The sequence below is a fragment of the Artemia sp. Qi Xiang Cuo genome, chromosome 8 (genome assembly GCF_049724085.1).
Source record: "Artemia sp. Qi Xiang Cuo chromosome 8, ASM4972408v1, whole genome shotgun sequence".
In the NCBI taxonomy this organism is placed as follows: Eukaryota; Metazoa; Arthropoda; class Branchiopoda; order Anostraca; family Artemiidae; genus Artemia; species Artemia sp. Qi Xiang Cuo.
In genome coordinates, this window is record NC_142801.1 from 59437966 (window position 1) to 59454529 (window position 16564).

The 16564-nt window shown below is 32.9% G+C and overlaps 3 non-coding genes across 3 annotated transcripts; all 3 read right to left on the minus strand.

Annotated features, from left to right (window-relative positions):
• Nucleotides 1-4070: 4070 nt before the first annotated feature.
• Nucleotides 4071-4380, minus strand: LOC148949637 (Nuclear RNase P). The gene has a single exon (XR_016142165.1).
• Nucleotides 4381-6779: 2399 nt separating this feature from the next.
• LOC148949638 (Nuclear RNase P) lies at nucleotides 6780-7089 on the minus strand. The gene has a single exon (XR_016142164.1).
• Nucleotides 7090-10995: 3906 nt separating this feature from the next.
• On the minus strand, nucleotides 10996-11305 carry LOC148949639 (Nuclear RNase P). Its single transcript, XR_016142175.1, has one exon.
• Nucleotides 11306-16564: the final 5259 nt, after the last annotated feature.

Genomic DNA, 16564 nt, shown 5'->3' on the forward strand with positions numbered 1-16564 from the left:
TGTATTTGACTTTATTTTTTTTGTATTTGAACTGTAGTTTTTAATCTTTTTTAAGTATATTTTCTTTCCTGTAAAAAAATGATTCCAGGATTTGAGATTGAACTGTTCAAATATATTAATATACACAAATTAACGAAGATCTCACAAACTCAACTTTTAATCTTGGATCCCAAATTTACCATTTATAATTACAATAATATTAATTTATGAAAACCTCAGGGTTACGTAAAAAACCTTAATAATTTTATACTGATTATTGAGATTACACTAATATTTGGGAACCTCAGCGTCAAGTAATTTCATATTCTATATGCTTTCATATAATTTCACATTGATAAACATATAATCAATCAATTATAATCAATTAATCAATCATTATAATTTCAATTCCAATTCATTTAAAGAGACTCAGAAACAGTAACTTTAAAATATTATACAAGTAATAATAAGTAAAGCACAATTTAGGCAAAAACGTCTAATTCCAAACAAATACTGCAGATTCGCGTTGTATAGATAGAATATTAAACTTCATCAGTTTTGTCTTTGCCTAGCAGCTCTCAGGTGGGCAAAATTGTGACTGGGACGATTGGGACTGAAATTAAAAGAAGAAATTAGGAAAGGGCCCCCTCCCAGGTACTCTGCCACCCAAAAAAGCAGCAAGATTTACACTAGAGAGCAATAGAATATTGAAAGAGGAGTAATTTTGATTACTTCCAAGTTATGAACAAAAATTAAGCATTTTAGAGTGTAGAAAATAATTAAATTTACGGTATTTTATTCACTGATTTCTATTTAATACAGTTAAATCTAAAAATTTTACTGTTTACAGCAAATAAACAATCCCTTCCATTTTCGCTGCAGTGTAAAAAAAACACAAAATTTTTTAAGTTATTAAGCTCGAATTTTCAGGGCTACTTCTATTACTACTTCCGCTCTTAATATTTTACCAAATCAAAAGAGTGTAATTGCGTCCAGGCTGTTAAAGAGCATAGATATAATTTTTTGGGAATGGTATTAAATGTTATTTATCAGGTCCACTAGGAATATGACTAAATTAAATACTACTATTTGTGTCATTGATTTCAAAAGGGATTATGTTGTTAAAAATTGCTGAAAAAGTCTCTTCAGCATACAAATAGCCAAACTATAAATCCTTAAAGAAAAACCAGAAATATTCAAACTATTATTTTATTTTTGTCTGAAAAAGACTATGTCAATGTAAAACGATCAGAAATTAATTAAAAAAAAATAAGTTCTTCAAAAGACAGTAAAGAACTCCATTTAATCAGAAATGAATAAAACAGAATCAAATAGTCTACCAAGCATACAACTACCACATATCAGCATCAATAAATAAATGAAACCCAAAACGAACAGAAATTGCAATAAATAATCGGGTCAAACTCAAAACGAGCAGAAATTAATATGAGTAGGGTACTAAACCCATATGCTTTCTAAAAGCCAGAATATAATTTGTACTTTACTGAAAAAATTCTTTGAAATGTTTTCATTTTTGTAACTTTAAGATATCAAAAATTAATTAAGGTTTTAAGGAATAAGTATCTGCATTTGTACATTAAACTGACAAAGCACATTCACTTTAATTTTTTCAGTAAACTGCAAATATATAATTATATAAGTTTTGTTGTGCAAGGGTATTTGCTGCTTTCGTTGTTTTGTATTTTTGTTGTATTTGAACTGTAGTTTTAAATCTTTTTTAAGTATCTTTTCTTTCTTATTAAAAAATGATTCTAGGATTTGAGATGAAACTGTTAATATATATTAATATACAAGAATTAATGAAGATCTCGAACAACACCTCTTAACATTGAATCCCAAATCTAACATTTATCAACACTAATATATGACAAACTCAGCGTCACGCAAAAACCTCAAAACCCGAGAAGTGAAACCTTAGACCCCCAATTCAAGAACTTATACTCAATATAATTTCATATTCTATGTAATTTCATATAATTATACATAGAAATATATAATCAATAGATTATAATCACGTAATCAATCATTATATTTCGATTCCAATTCATTTAAACAGTCTCAAAAATAGTAATTTTGTAATACTATACGAGTAGTAATAACTAATTCAAAATTTAGGCAAAAACGTCTAATTCCAAACAAATACTGCAGATTCGCGTTGTATAGATAGAACATTAAACTTAATCAGTTTTGTCTTTGCCTAGCAGCTCTCAGGTGGGCAACTTCTTGATCTGCACAGACTAGTCTGAATCGAGTTACGCCTTCTAAAGGAGCCTTCTAAAGGAACATTCTAAGTTACGCCTTCTAAAGGAAAATTAAAAATCATATATAATCATATACAATCATAGAAATCATATCCAAACCATTCATAAAATACACTCATATCCAAACCAAAAATCATATCCAAACCAATAATCATATCGAAGCCACTCATAAAAACCACTCATATCCAAACCAACAATCATATCCAAACCAACAATTATGTCCAAACCAGCAATCATATCCAACTGCTCGTAAAAGCCAGTCATATCCTAACCAACAATCATATCCAAACCGACAATCATATCCAAAGCACTCCTAAAAGCCACTCATATCCAAACCAAGAATTTTATCCGAACCAAGAATCATATCCAAACCACTCATAAAAGCCACTCATATCTAAACCAGCAATCATATACAAACCAGCATTCATATCCAAACCAGCAATCATATCCAAACCACTTTTAAAAGACACTCACATCTAAAACAACACTCATATCCAAACCAACAATCCTCTCCAAACCATTCATAAAAACCACTCATATCCAAACCAACAATCATATCCAAACCCTTTGTAAAAGCCACTCATATCCAAACCAACAATAATATCCAAAACCAACAATCATATCCAAACCAAAAAATCATATCCAAACCAACGATCGTATCCAAACCAACAATCATATCCAAACCACTACTATTAGCCACTCATATACAAAACAACAGCCATATCCAAACCAACAATCATATCCAAAGTATTCATAATAGCCACTCATATCCAAACAAACAATCATATTCAAACCACTAATAAAATCCACTCATATCCAAACTATCAATCATATCCAAACCAACAATCATATCCATACCAAAAATCAAATCAAAACATAAAATCATATCCAAACCAACAATAATATCCAAACAAACAATAATATCCAGACCACCAATAATATCCAAACCACTCATAAAAGCCACTCATATCAAAATAAACATTAATATCCAAACCAAAAATCATATAAAAACCAATTATAAAAGCGACTCATATCAAACCAAGGATAATGTCCAAACCACTCCAAATAGCCACTCATATCCAAACCAACAATCATATCCAAACCGCTCATAAGAGCCACTCATATCCAAACCAACAATCATATCCAAACAAACAAAACTATCCAAACCGCTCATAAAAGCCACTCATATTAAAACCAACAATCATATCCAAACCAACAATGATATTCCAACCGCTCATAAAAGCCACTCATATCCAAACCAACAATATTGTCCAAACCAACAATCATATCTAAATCAACAATCATATCCAAACCACTCATAAAAGCCACTCATATCCCAACCAACAATCATGAGATTAAACTGTTAAAATATATTAATATACAAGAATTAACGAAGATCTCACACACTCAACTTTTAACACTGAATCCCAAATTTTGAATTCCAAAGTTACAATAACACTAATATATGAAAACCTCAGCGTCACGCAAAAACTTTAAGACCCGAGAAGCGAAACCTTAAACCCCGAATTCAAGAACTTATAATCAATATAATTTCATATTCTATATAATTTCATATAATTATAAATTGATATATATAATCAATCAATTATAATCAATTAACCAATCATTATATTTCGATTCCATTTCATTTACTGGTAATAATAACTATACAAGTAATAATAACTAAAGCTAAATTTAGGCAAAACTTCTAATTCAAAACAAATACTGTAGATTTGCGGTGTAAGGATGAAACATTAAACTTCATTAGCTTTGTCTTTGCCTAGCAGAACTCAGGTGTGCAACTTATTGATCTGCACAGACTAGTCTGAATCGAGTTACGCCTTTTAAAGGAGCCTCGCAAATTCAGCTTACTTTGCTAGTCACAGAAGATTCACAAACAATTACTGCCACGTAGCCTCCCGTGGATCTCATGATCGTGGGCAAGCAACAGCAATCATACCTTTCTATTCTTCTGCACCCCTTTTTCAGAGGTCGACCTGATAGGATCGTAAGACTCTCGGAAGAATCTTGGATGACTTTTGACTCAGACCTTCCCGCGGGCATAAATGAGTAATGAGGAATACTCGTAAGTGGCCCGCTCATGCAAGATTGTACAGACCAAAAACTATACCCCTTTTCATCATCGAACATACATTTGCCTAAACATAGACTAATGAAATTCATTATTTTTGTCGTAAGTGTGGGAACGAAAATATGGGAATATTTTCTTAAGGGTGGAACACTTTAGGCTTCGTAGAGAAATTGTGACTTTGACGATTGGGACTGAAAATAAACGAAGATATTAGGGAAGGAACCCCCTCTCCTGTACTCTGCCACCCAAAAAGCAGCAAGATTTACACCGGAATGCAAGGTTAGAAAAACCTAACCTTAATACCAAAAACTAAGCCCAATGCAAAAGAAAACTCAAAGACCTCTTAAAATGTGTACTCAACATCCTCATGATCTAAGTACAGAAATAGCATAGAGCAACCTCCTCCTCAACACCTCACTCTTTAAATTTTTTTTTATTAAAAAAGCTTCTTATTGTTCTAATTAAAGGACCTTTGTGGTTCAGGAGTCGTTCTTAAAGAATTGGGACAAAATTCAAACTTAAACGTAAACAGCATTGTGCTGTGGAGGAGGTAACCCCCTTGACATACGTAATAGTTTCTGTTTATTTTAATTTTTAATGTTGCTCTGTACTTAGGGGCAACTTCTTGATCTGCACAGACTAGTCTGAATCGAGTTACGCCTTCTAAAGGAGCCTTCTAAAGGAACATTCTAAGTTACGCCTTCTAAAGCAAAATTAAAAATCATATATAATCATATACAATCATAGAAATCATATCCAAACCATTCATAAAATACACTCATATCCAAACCAAAAATCATATCCAAACCAATAATCATATCGAAGCCACTCACAAAAACCACTCATATCCAAACCAACAATCATATCCAAACCAACAATTATGTCCAAACCAGCAGTCATATCCAACCGCTCGTAAAAGCCAGTCATATCCTAACCAACAATCATATCCAAACCGACAATCATATCCAAAGCACTCCTAAAAGCCACTCATATCCAAACCAAGAATTATATCCGAACCAAGAATCATATCCAAACAACTCATAAAAGCCACTCATATCTAAACCAACAATCATATACAAACCAGCATTCATATCCAAACCAGAAATCATATCCAAACCACTTATAAAAGACACTCACATCTAAAACAACACTCATATCCAAACCAACAATCCTCTCCAAACCATTCATAAAAGCCACTCATATCCAAACCAACAATAATATCCAAAACCAACAATCATATCCAAACCAAAAAATCATATCCAAACCAACAATCGTATCCAAACCAACAGTCATATCCCAACCACTCATATTAGCCACTCATATACAAAACAACAGCCATATCCAAATCAACAATCATATCCAAAGTATTCATAATAGCCACTCATATCCAAACCAACAATCATTTCCAAACCACTCATAAAAGCCACTCATATCTAAACCATCAATCATATCCAAACCAACAATAATATCCATACCAACAATCAAATCCAAACCTAAAATCATATCCAAACCAACAATCATATCCAAACCAACAATCATATCAATACCAGAAATAATATCCAAACCACTAATAAACCTAACTTATATCAAAACAAAAATTAATATTCAACCCAAAAATCATATCCAACCCAATAATAAAAGCGACTCATATCAAACCAAGGATCATGTCCAAACCACTCCAAATAGCCACTCATATCAAAACAAACAATCCTATCCAATCCGCTCATAAGAGCCACTCATATCAAGAACAACAATCATATCCAAACAAACAAAACTCTCCAAACCAATCAGGAACGCCAATCATATTAAAACCAACAAACATATCCAAACAAAAACTTATATTCAAACCGATAATAAAAGACACTCATATCCAAACCAACAATCTTATCAAAACCAACAATCATATCCAAACCAACAATCATATCCAAACCATTCATAAAAGCCACTCATATCCAAATCAACAATCATGAGATTAAACTGTTAAAATATATTAATATATAAGGAATAACGAAAATCTCACACACTCAACTTTTAACACTGAATCCCAAATTTTGAATTCCAAAATTACAATAACACTAATATATGAAAACCTCAGCGTCACGCAAAAACTTTAAGACCCGAGAAGTGAAACCTTAAACCCCAAATTCAAGAACTTATAATCAATATAATTTCATATTCTATATAATTTCACATAATTATACATTGATATATATAATCAATCAATTATAATCAATTAACCAATCATTATATTTCGATTCCATTTCATTTACGAGTAATAATAACTATACAAGTAATAATAACTAAAGCAAAATTTAGGCAAAACTTCAAATTCAAAACAAATACTGTAGATTTGCGGTGTAAGGATGAAACATTAAACTTCATTAGCTTTGTCTTTGCCTAGCAGCCCTCAGGTGGGCAACTTATTGATCTGCACAGACTAGTCTGAATCGAGTTACGCCTTTTAAAGGAGCCTCGCAAATTCAACTTACTTCGCTAGTCACAGAAGATTCACAAACAATTACTGCCGCGTAGCCTCCCATGGATCCCATGATCGTGGGCAAGCAAAAGCAATCATACCTTTCTATTCTTCTGCACCCCTTTTTCAGAGGTCGACCTGATAGGATCGTAAGACTCTCGGAAGAATCGTGGATGACTTTTGACTCAGACCTTCCCGCGGGTAAAAATGAGTAATGAGGAATACTCGTAAGTGGCCCGCTCATGCGAGATTGTACAGACCAAAAACTATACCCCTTTTCATCATCGAACATACATTTGCCTAAACATAGACTAATGAAATTCATTATTTTTGTCGCAAGTGTGGGAACAAAATATGGGAATATTTTTTTAAGGGTGGAACACTTTAGGCTTCGTAGAGAAATTGTGACTGGGACGATTGGGACTGAAAACAAACAAAGATATTAAGGAAGGAACCCCCTCTCCTGTACTCTGCCACCCAAAAACGCAGCAAGATTTACACCAGAAAGCAATAGAATATTGGAAGGGGAGTGATTTTGATTACTTCCAAGTTATGAAGAAAAATGAAGCATTTTAGAGTATATAAAATAATTACATTTACGGAGTTTTATTCACTGATTTCTATTTAATACACTTAAATCTAATATTTTACGGTTTACAGCAAAAAGATAATCGCTTCAATTCTCGCTGCAGTGTAAAAATGATTTTTTTTATCACATTTTTTTTCTATTAGAGCTTTTTTTGGCCCTGACTGGGCCGCAAGAGTTTTTTTTGTTTTGTTATTGGCATAAATCCAGTAGTTATTCGATGAAAACTGCAGAAATAACTTGTATTGCTTGAAGAGTGTGGTGGGATTTTTACTTTCCGTTTGATTAAGCCCTCTTCCGATATTTGATAAAAACTACTTCGATTTGATAAACCATGAAAAAATAAAATATTCCCACGGTGCAATTCATTTTATTCGAGCTAAAAAGCTCTGGCCCTTTGCATCACACTTTTGTTTAAACATTTAATAATGGATTTTTTTACCTAACTTACACCTAACTTAGTACATTAAAATCTTAGTGTTTTAAAAAGACTTAAAATCAAACAAAATTTATACCAACGAGATTACAGTAAAAACCCCAAAGTGAAAAATCTTTTACTTAAGACAATACAAATCAAGCACCTTAATACCAAAAACTAAGCCCAATGCAAAAGAAAAACTGAAAGACCTCATAAAATATGCGCTCAACATCCTCATGATCTAAGTACAGAAATAACAGCCCCGATAAGAAATTTTGGATAAAAAGGAAACTCAAAATCCAAAAACACAGTAACCTGAAGCCACGCAAACACAGACAAACTCAGGAACATGTTTTTTATGAATGCTACAACTACGGGAGGACATTTCCCCTTGAAGGTGGGCCAGATTTCTCGGGACTCTTTAAAAAAAGATCAAAAATTAAATAAAAACAAATTCTTTTCAACTGAAAGTAAGTAGCAACATTAAAACTTAAAGCAAACAGAAATTAAGATGCATTAAAAAGGAGGTTGCCTCCTCCGCGACACCTCGCTCTTTACGCTAAAGTTTGAATTTTGTCCCAATTCCTTAAAAACGACTCCTGAATCACAAAGGTCGTTTAATTAGAACAATAAGAAGTTTTTTTTTTAATTAGCGTAAAGAGTGATTTTGACATCAATATATATATATATATAAAATGAATCGGCTTCTTGCGCTGATTTCAAAAATATAAGTTTCATTAAGTTTAGTCTTACCCATCTATGTCAATGAGCCTGAGAAAACTTAACTGATTTCCGCAAAAGGGGAAATTATCCCCTAAGAGTCATAGAATATTAATGAAAATCACACCATCAGATTCAGTGCATCATAAAACCCAACTGTAGAGTTTTCAAGCTCCTATCGGCAAAAAAGTGGAATTTTTTATTTTTTCCCAGAAAAAAGATCACAGACACGTGTCTATTTGTTTTGTTTTTTCCAGGGGTGATCGTATTGTCAAATGGTCCTACAAAATCGTGAGAGGGCTCATTCGAACGGAAATTAAAAGTTCTAACGCTGTTTTTAAGCATCAGAAAAAATTGAAGGGCAACTAGGCCCCTTCCCCGCCCCTTTCTCACAGAATCGTTCAATCAAATTTTGAGATAACCATTTTGCTCATTAGAGTTGAAAAACCTAATAACTATGCCTTTGAACATAAATCGAAGATCCCAAAGTCCCAGGGAAAAGGTTTTTTAAGTTATAAAATTTGCCCATTGTCTATGCATAGTATTTATTATTCGGAAGTATGCATACTTTTAGGGTGGGATGGGGGGATTATCTGCTGGGGGTTTTTCTGCGGGGGATGTTTCCATGCGGTGGGAAATTTCCTGGGGATGAACTTTTCAGGGGAAACTATATACTGGGGGAATTTGGAAGGATTCATATACAAAATTCTTTTTATATGTCTTGGTTTCTATTTTCCGTCTCAACTTTATTTGTGGAGTTATTAAGGGTAACTGTCCTGAGTAAATTTTCACCAGAATTGAGTTTTCTAAAGGATTTTTCCTCGGGGAGGATATTTTCCCCTGGAGGTGGGCCAGATTTCCTGGGATTATTTAAAAAAAAGACCAAAAATTAAATAAAAAAACAAGTTTTCAACTGAAAGTAAGGAGCAACATTAAAAATTAAAATAAACAGACAATATTGCGTATGTGAAGGAGGTTGCCTCCTCCTCAGCATATTGCTCTTTACGCTTAAGTTTGAATTTTGTCCCAATTCTTCAAGAACGACTCCTGAACCACAAGAGTCCTTTAATTAGAACAATAAGAAGCTTTTTAAATAAAAAAAAATTCTAAAGAGTGACATGTTGAGGAGGAGGAAACCCCCTCCATATACGTAATAATTTCTCTTCGTTTTATGTTTTAATGCTGCTCCTTACTTTCAGTTGGAAAAACTTGTTTTTTAAATTTAATATCAACGAGAGGCAATAAATTTGCTATGTTTTCAAAACCGAGATTAAGTTCTATCCATCTGCAAATAAAGAAAAGCAGGTTGAATCTAAATAAAGTAGTGGAGCAAAAAACGGAAAAAAAAACATTTACCAATACAAAAATCAAAATATTTTGGCTCCACGTCCGAGAGCTTTTCTCAATGGAAAACATTTTTTTTAAAAGAAAATAAACACTTTTTTTTAAACAAAACCATCTTAAACGATCCATAACCATGCGAAACCATCTAAACCATCTAATGTTTATTTGTCATAAACCATGACAAAATAAACACATGGGAAATAAAAAGAAAAAAGAACTACTTAGAAGCGAAATAAATAAATACAACTCACATTCTAAGCACTTCCAGAACTAGTGTTAAACCAATTCTTGGTTAAACCGTCCTAGTTAAACACCAAAACGTAAACGGCACGTAGGAAACCGCTTGTTTTTGCTATAGCCCACCTCGTACAGTACAGCCACTTAAAGCAGCTCGTTCAGAAAACTCTTTTCTAGATTTTAGTGTTGTAGAAGCTTGTTTTTCTTTGTATTTGAACTGTATTTGACTTTATATTTTTTTTTGTATTTGAACTGTAGTTATTAATCTTTTTTAAGTATATTTTCTTTCCTGTAAAAAAATGATTCTAGGATTTGAGATTGAACTGTTAAAATATATTAATATACAAAAATTAACGAAGATCTCACAAACTCAACTTTTAACCTTGGATCCCAAATTTACCATTTATCATTACAATAACATTAATATATAAAAACCACAGGGTCACGTAAAAAATCTTAATAATTTTATACATATTATTGAGATTACACTAATATTTGGGAACCTCAGCGTCAAGTAAAACAACTTAAGGCCCGAGAAGCGAAACCTTGAAACCCAAATCCAAGAAATTATAATCAATATAATTTCATATTCTATATGTTTTCATATAATTTCACATTGATAAACATATAATCAATCAATTATAATCAATTAATCAATCATTATAATTTCAATTCCAATTCATTTAAACAGACTCAGAAACAGTAACTTTAAAATATTATACGAGTAATAATAACTAAAGGAAAATTTAGGCAAAAACGTCTACTTCCAAACAAATACTGCAGATTCGCGTTGTATAGATAGAACATTAAACTTCATCAGTTTTGTCTTTGCCTAGCAGCTCTCAGGGGGGCAACTTCTTGATATGCACAGACTAGTCTGAATCGAGTTACGCCTTCTAAAGGAGCCTCGCAAGTTCAACTTACTTTGCTAGTCACAGAAGATTCACAAACAATTACCGCCGCTTAGCCTCCCATGGATCCCATGATCGTGGGCAAGCAACAGCAATCATACCTTTCTATTCTTCTGCACCCCTTTTTTAGAGGTTGGCCTGATAGGAGCGTAAGACTCTCGGAAGAGTCTTGGATGACTTTTGACTCAGACCTTCCCGCGGGCATAAATGAGTAATGAGGAATACTCGTAAGTGGCCCGCTCATGCGAGATTGTACAGACCAAAAACTATACCCCTTTTCATCATCGAACATACATTTGCATAAACATGGACTAATGAAATTCATTATTTTTGCCGTAACTGTGAGAACGAAGATATGGGAATATTTTTTTATAGGTGGAAGACTTTAGGCTTCGTAGAAAAATTGTGACTGGGACGATTAGGACTGAAATTAAAAGAAGAAATTAGGAAAGGGCCCCCTCCCAGGTTCTCTGCCACCCAAAAAAGCAGCAAGATTTACACCAGAGAGCAATAGAATATTGAAAGAGGAGTGATTTTGATTACTTCCAGGTTATGAACAAAAATGAAGCATTTTAGAGTGTAGAAAATAATTAAATTTACGGTATTTTATTCACTGATTTCTTTTTAGTACAGTTATATTTAAAAATTTTACTGCTAACAGCAAATAAACAATCCCTTCCATTTTCGCTGCAGTGAAGAAAAAACACAAAATTTTTTAAGGTATTAAGCTCGAATTTTCAGGGCTACTTCTATTACTACTTCCGCTCTTAATATTTTACCAAATCAAAAGACTGTAATTGCATCCAGGCTGTTAAAGAGCATAGATATAATTTTTTGGGAATGCTATTAAATATTATTTATCAGGTCAACTAGGAATATGACTAAATTAAATACTACTATTTGTGTTATGGTTTTCAAAAGGGATTATGTTGTTAAAAATTGCTGAAAAATTCTCTTCAGCATACAAATAGCCAAACTATAAATCCTTAAAGAAAAACCAGAAATATTCAAACTATTATTTTATTTTGGTCTAAAAAAGACTATGTCAATGTAAAACGATCAGAGATTAATTAAAAAAAACTTTTTCCACAAAATAAGTTCTTCAAAAGACAGTAAAGAACTCCATTTAATCAAAAATGAATAAAACAGAATCAAATAGTCTACCAAGCATACAACTACCACATATCAGCATCAATAAATAAATGAAACCCAAAACGAACAGAAATTGCAATAAATAACCGGGTCAAACTCAAAATGAGCGGAAATTAACAAGAGTAGGGTTCAAAACCCCTATGCTTTCTAAAAGCCAGAATATAATTTGTACTTTACTGAAAAAATTCTTTTAAATGTTTTCACTTTTATTACTTTAAGAAATCAAACATAAATTAAGATTTTAAGGAATAAATATCATCATATGTATATCAAACCGACAAAGCACATTGACTTTAATTTTTTCAGTAAACTGCAAATATATAATTATATAAGTTTTGTTATGCAAGGGTATTTCCTGCTTTCGTTGTTTTGTATTTTTGTTGTATTTGAACTGTAGTTTTAAATCTTTTTTAAGTATCTTTTCTTTCTTATTAAAAAATGATTCTAGTATTTGAGATTAAATTGTTAATATATATTAATATACAAGAATTAACGAAGATCTCACACAACAACTCTTAACATTGAATCCCAAATCTAACATTTATCAACACTAATATATGAAAAACTCAGCGTCACGCAAAAACCTTAAAACCCGAGAAGTGAAACCTTAAATTCCGAATTCAAGAACTTATACTCAATATAATTTCATATTCTATATAATTTCATATAATTATACATAGAAATATATAATCAATAGATTATAATCAAGTAATCAATCATTATATTTCGATTCCAATTCATTTAAACAGTCTCAAAAATAGTAATTTTGTAATACTATAGAAGTAATAATAACTAAAGCAAAATTTAGGCAAAAACATCTAATTCCAAACAAATACTGCAGATTCGCGTTGTATAGATACAACATTAAACTTAATCAGTTTTGTCTTTGCCTTGCAGCTCTCAGGTGGGCAACTTCTTGATCTGCACAGACTAGTCTGAATCGAGTTACGCCTTCTAAAGGAGCCTTCTAAAGGAACATTCTAAGCTACGCCTTCTAAAGGAACATTAAAAATCATATATAATCATATTCAATCATAGAAATCATATCCAAACCATTCATAAAATACACTCATATCCAAACCAAAAATCATATCCAAACCAATAATCATATCGAAGCCACTCATAAAAACCACTCATATCCAAACCAACAATCATATCCAAACCAACAATTATATCCAAACCAGCAGTCATATCCAACCACTCGTAAAAGCCAGTCATATCCTAACCAACAATCATATCCAAACCGAAAATCATATCCAAAGCACTCCTAAAAGCCAATCATATCCAAAACCAAGAATTATATCCGAACCAAGAATAATATCCAAACAACTCATAAAAGCCACTCATATCTAAACCAACAATCATATACAAACCAGCATTCATATCCAAACCAGCAATCATATCCAAAACCACTTATAAAAGACACTCACATCTAAAACAACACTCATATCCAAACCAACAATCCTCTCCAAACCATTCATAAAAACCACTCATATCTAAACCAACAATCATATCCAAACCCATCGTAAAAGCCACTCATATCCAAACCAACAATAATATCCAAAACCAGCAATCATATCCAAAACAACAATCGTATCCAAACCAACAATCATATCCCAACCACTCATATTAGCCACTCATATCAAAAACAACAGCCTTATCCAAACCAACAATCATATCCAAAGTATTCATAATAGCCACTCATATCAAAACCAAAAATCATATCCAAACAAATCATAAAAGCCACTCATATCAAAACCATCAATCATATCCAAACCAACAATCATATCCATACCAACAATCAAATCCAAACCTACAATCATATCCAAACCAACAATCATATCCAAATCAACAATCATATCCAGACCAACAATCATATCCAAACCACTCGTAAAAGCCACTCATATCCAAAGCAACATTCATATCCAAACCAACAATCATATCCAAACCACTTATATAAGCGACTCATATCAAACCATGGATCATGTCCAAACCACTCCAAATAGCCACTCATATCCAAACCAACAATTGTGGTAAAGCTTTCTAATTTAGTTAATTATTAATTTAGTAAACATATATAAGACGCAAATATGAAGTTTTGAAATACGACTTTTTGTTAAGATAAGGAACATATCCTGCCAAGTTCTATTTAACGGGAAATTGAGAATTTACCACTTCCTAGCGATTACGTGGGAAGGTGTGGGTGATCAAAATGCATAAAAGATAAATTTTATCGGAAGGGGAGATCTGATACTAACTTTATGCCGGACTGACCTCTGGTCCGTTGTTTTTAGAAATACCTTGGAATTTTGTCTTATCATTGTAAGTGTCTGTATCTTTTTATCTATTATTGTAGTTTCTGTGACTTGTGGTCTACTTGGGACAGCCAGTCCCAGTAGAAAGTTTATATCAGATTATATTATATGTTAAATGAATAAAAGTATTGTATTTTAGACAACCTCACTACGATCTACCTTTAGCCCCTCGAACATACCCAATCGGTACGCCTCATTAGTTCGGTCATAGCCTATGGCACGCTACCAAAGTTAAATTACCTTAGGGCTAGAGTTTATCTCCCCTATAAAGGGAGAATAAAGGCATTTACGACTACAAGAAAAACTGAGTCAAGAAGGCTAGATAAAAATAGTAGATTGAAATAAAATGGCTTTACCAGAGGAAAAAATGACTTCCCTAACAACAGTACTTGAAATTGCAAAAATTATAGCAGAATACGCGGGAAATTCAGATGTAGATGAGTTTATCGAAAAATTAAAAAATTTTTACGAACTAACTGAATCGTTTGAGGATAAGGTCAAAGAGCAATGCGTGGCAGCCAGATTAAAGGGAAGCGCCCTTAAACATTTTGAGGCAAATAAGGAAAGAGCCCAAGAACATCAGTACTCTTAATTGAATCTTTTAAAACAAGATTCATTGAGACAAGCATCTCCGAGAGGTTAAGAACAGAGGTAGTCACATTTAATACCTCAACTAGTATCAGGGAATATCCCGACAACATTTGTAGATCCGTTTGTTTACAATTAGAAAAAGGTGGAAATTACTAGACAGTACAGAAAGTATAACTACATACTTTTACGCAAGGGTTACCAAAAAAAGTTATTAAGACCAATACTATCGCGAAAACCTGAAAATTTAGAGCAGTCTATAATACTACTCGATACAGAGGTAAAAATTGACGAGGCAATGAAAAAGTTTGATCAGATATCAATAAATAACACAGGAGCCCAAGAAAGTATAAAATATAAAAGGGGACAGATAAGGCTGAGCATCGAGGAGCCAAATCGTGAACCAAAAAGGCGCGACTGAGGCCGAGGGTCGCCGTCTAGGAAAATAGCCGACAGATTCCACAACCTTGAGAGATTAGCAGCTAATAACTATAGAAAATATGGGCACCCTCCCCCACCAGAGACAGATAGTTGGGGAACCAACAAGGACAGATCAAAAATACTTAGAAATAACCAGGAAACAAACAAACAATTTAAGAGAAAATTTTATTGCTATTATTGTAGGAAACCAAACCACTATGCAGCAGATTGGTGGCATAGAATACGCAAAGAAGGCCAGACGTACAAGACAAGACACCAATTCAGAACGCAGGAAGACAGAAATTTAGGAAGGCAGGGAACAAATAATAATTGGAAAACACCTAATAATATTCCTGAATTTAGGCCTAGGAGGCAAACGGTTAACAATACCCAGGGTCAAAGTAGCAGCGCTGAAGAAAACTGGGATAGTCCCAGAAACCTTTGGCCAAACAGTTGGCATTAATACGGAGAAGCAAGTCTGTAAGGGTCGACACAGCAGTTTTCTTACAAAGACCCCTATATAGTTTAGAACGTTGTGATACAAATACAAATAATAATAGTTTACCGGTTTCGCGTTTTTTCAAAATTGAATGTTTTAAAAATTTACTATTTTTGATAGATACTGGCGCATCTAAATCATTAATTCAAGAGAAAGTTTTTAAGAGGTTTCCTCCTAGTGTCAAAAATCGTGTAAGCAGCTGCCTGAATACCCTGACATCAGTGACAGGGCACAAGCTGACAATTTTTGGAGAATGTCCACTGAAATTTAGTGCAGGGGATAAAGAAATAACAGTAACAGTAATAATATGCAAGCAGCTACCATTTCCTTGTATTTTAGGAGTAGATGCCATCAAAAAATATGGGATTGTATGGGAACCCATATCCGATACAATAACCATAAGCCAGGCAAATAAAAATAATAGGCAAATTTGCGTAACAATACATAAAGAAATTGAAGATTCGAGTTATAACCAAAAAATAAGCAGAAAAATCGCCAAAGAAAGGGGGAACGACAGCTAAAGTTCTAGTGACATTAAGTGCGAA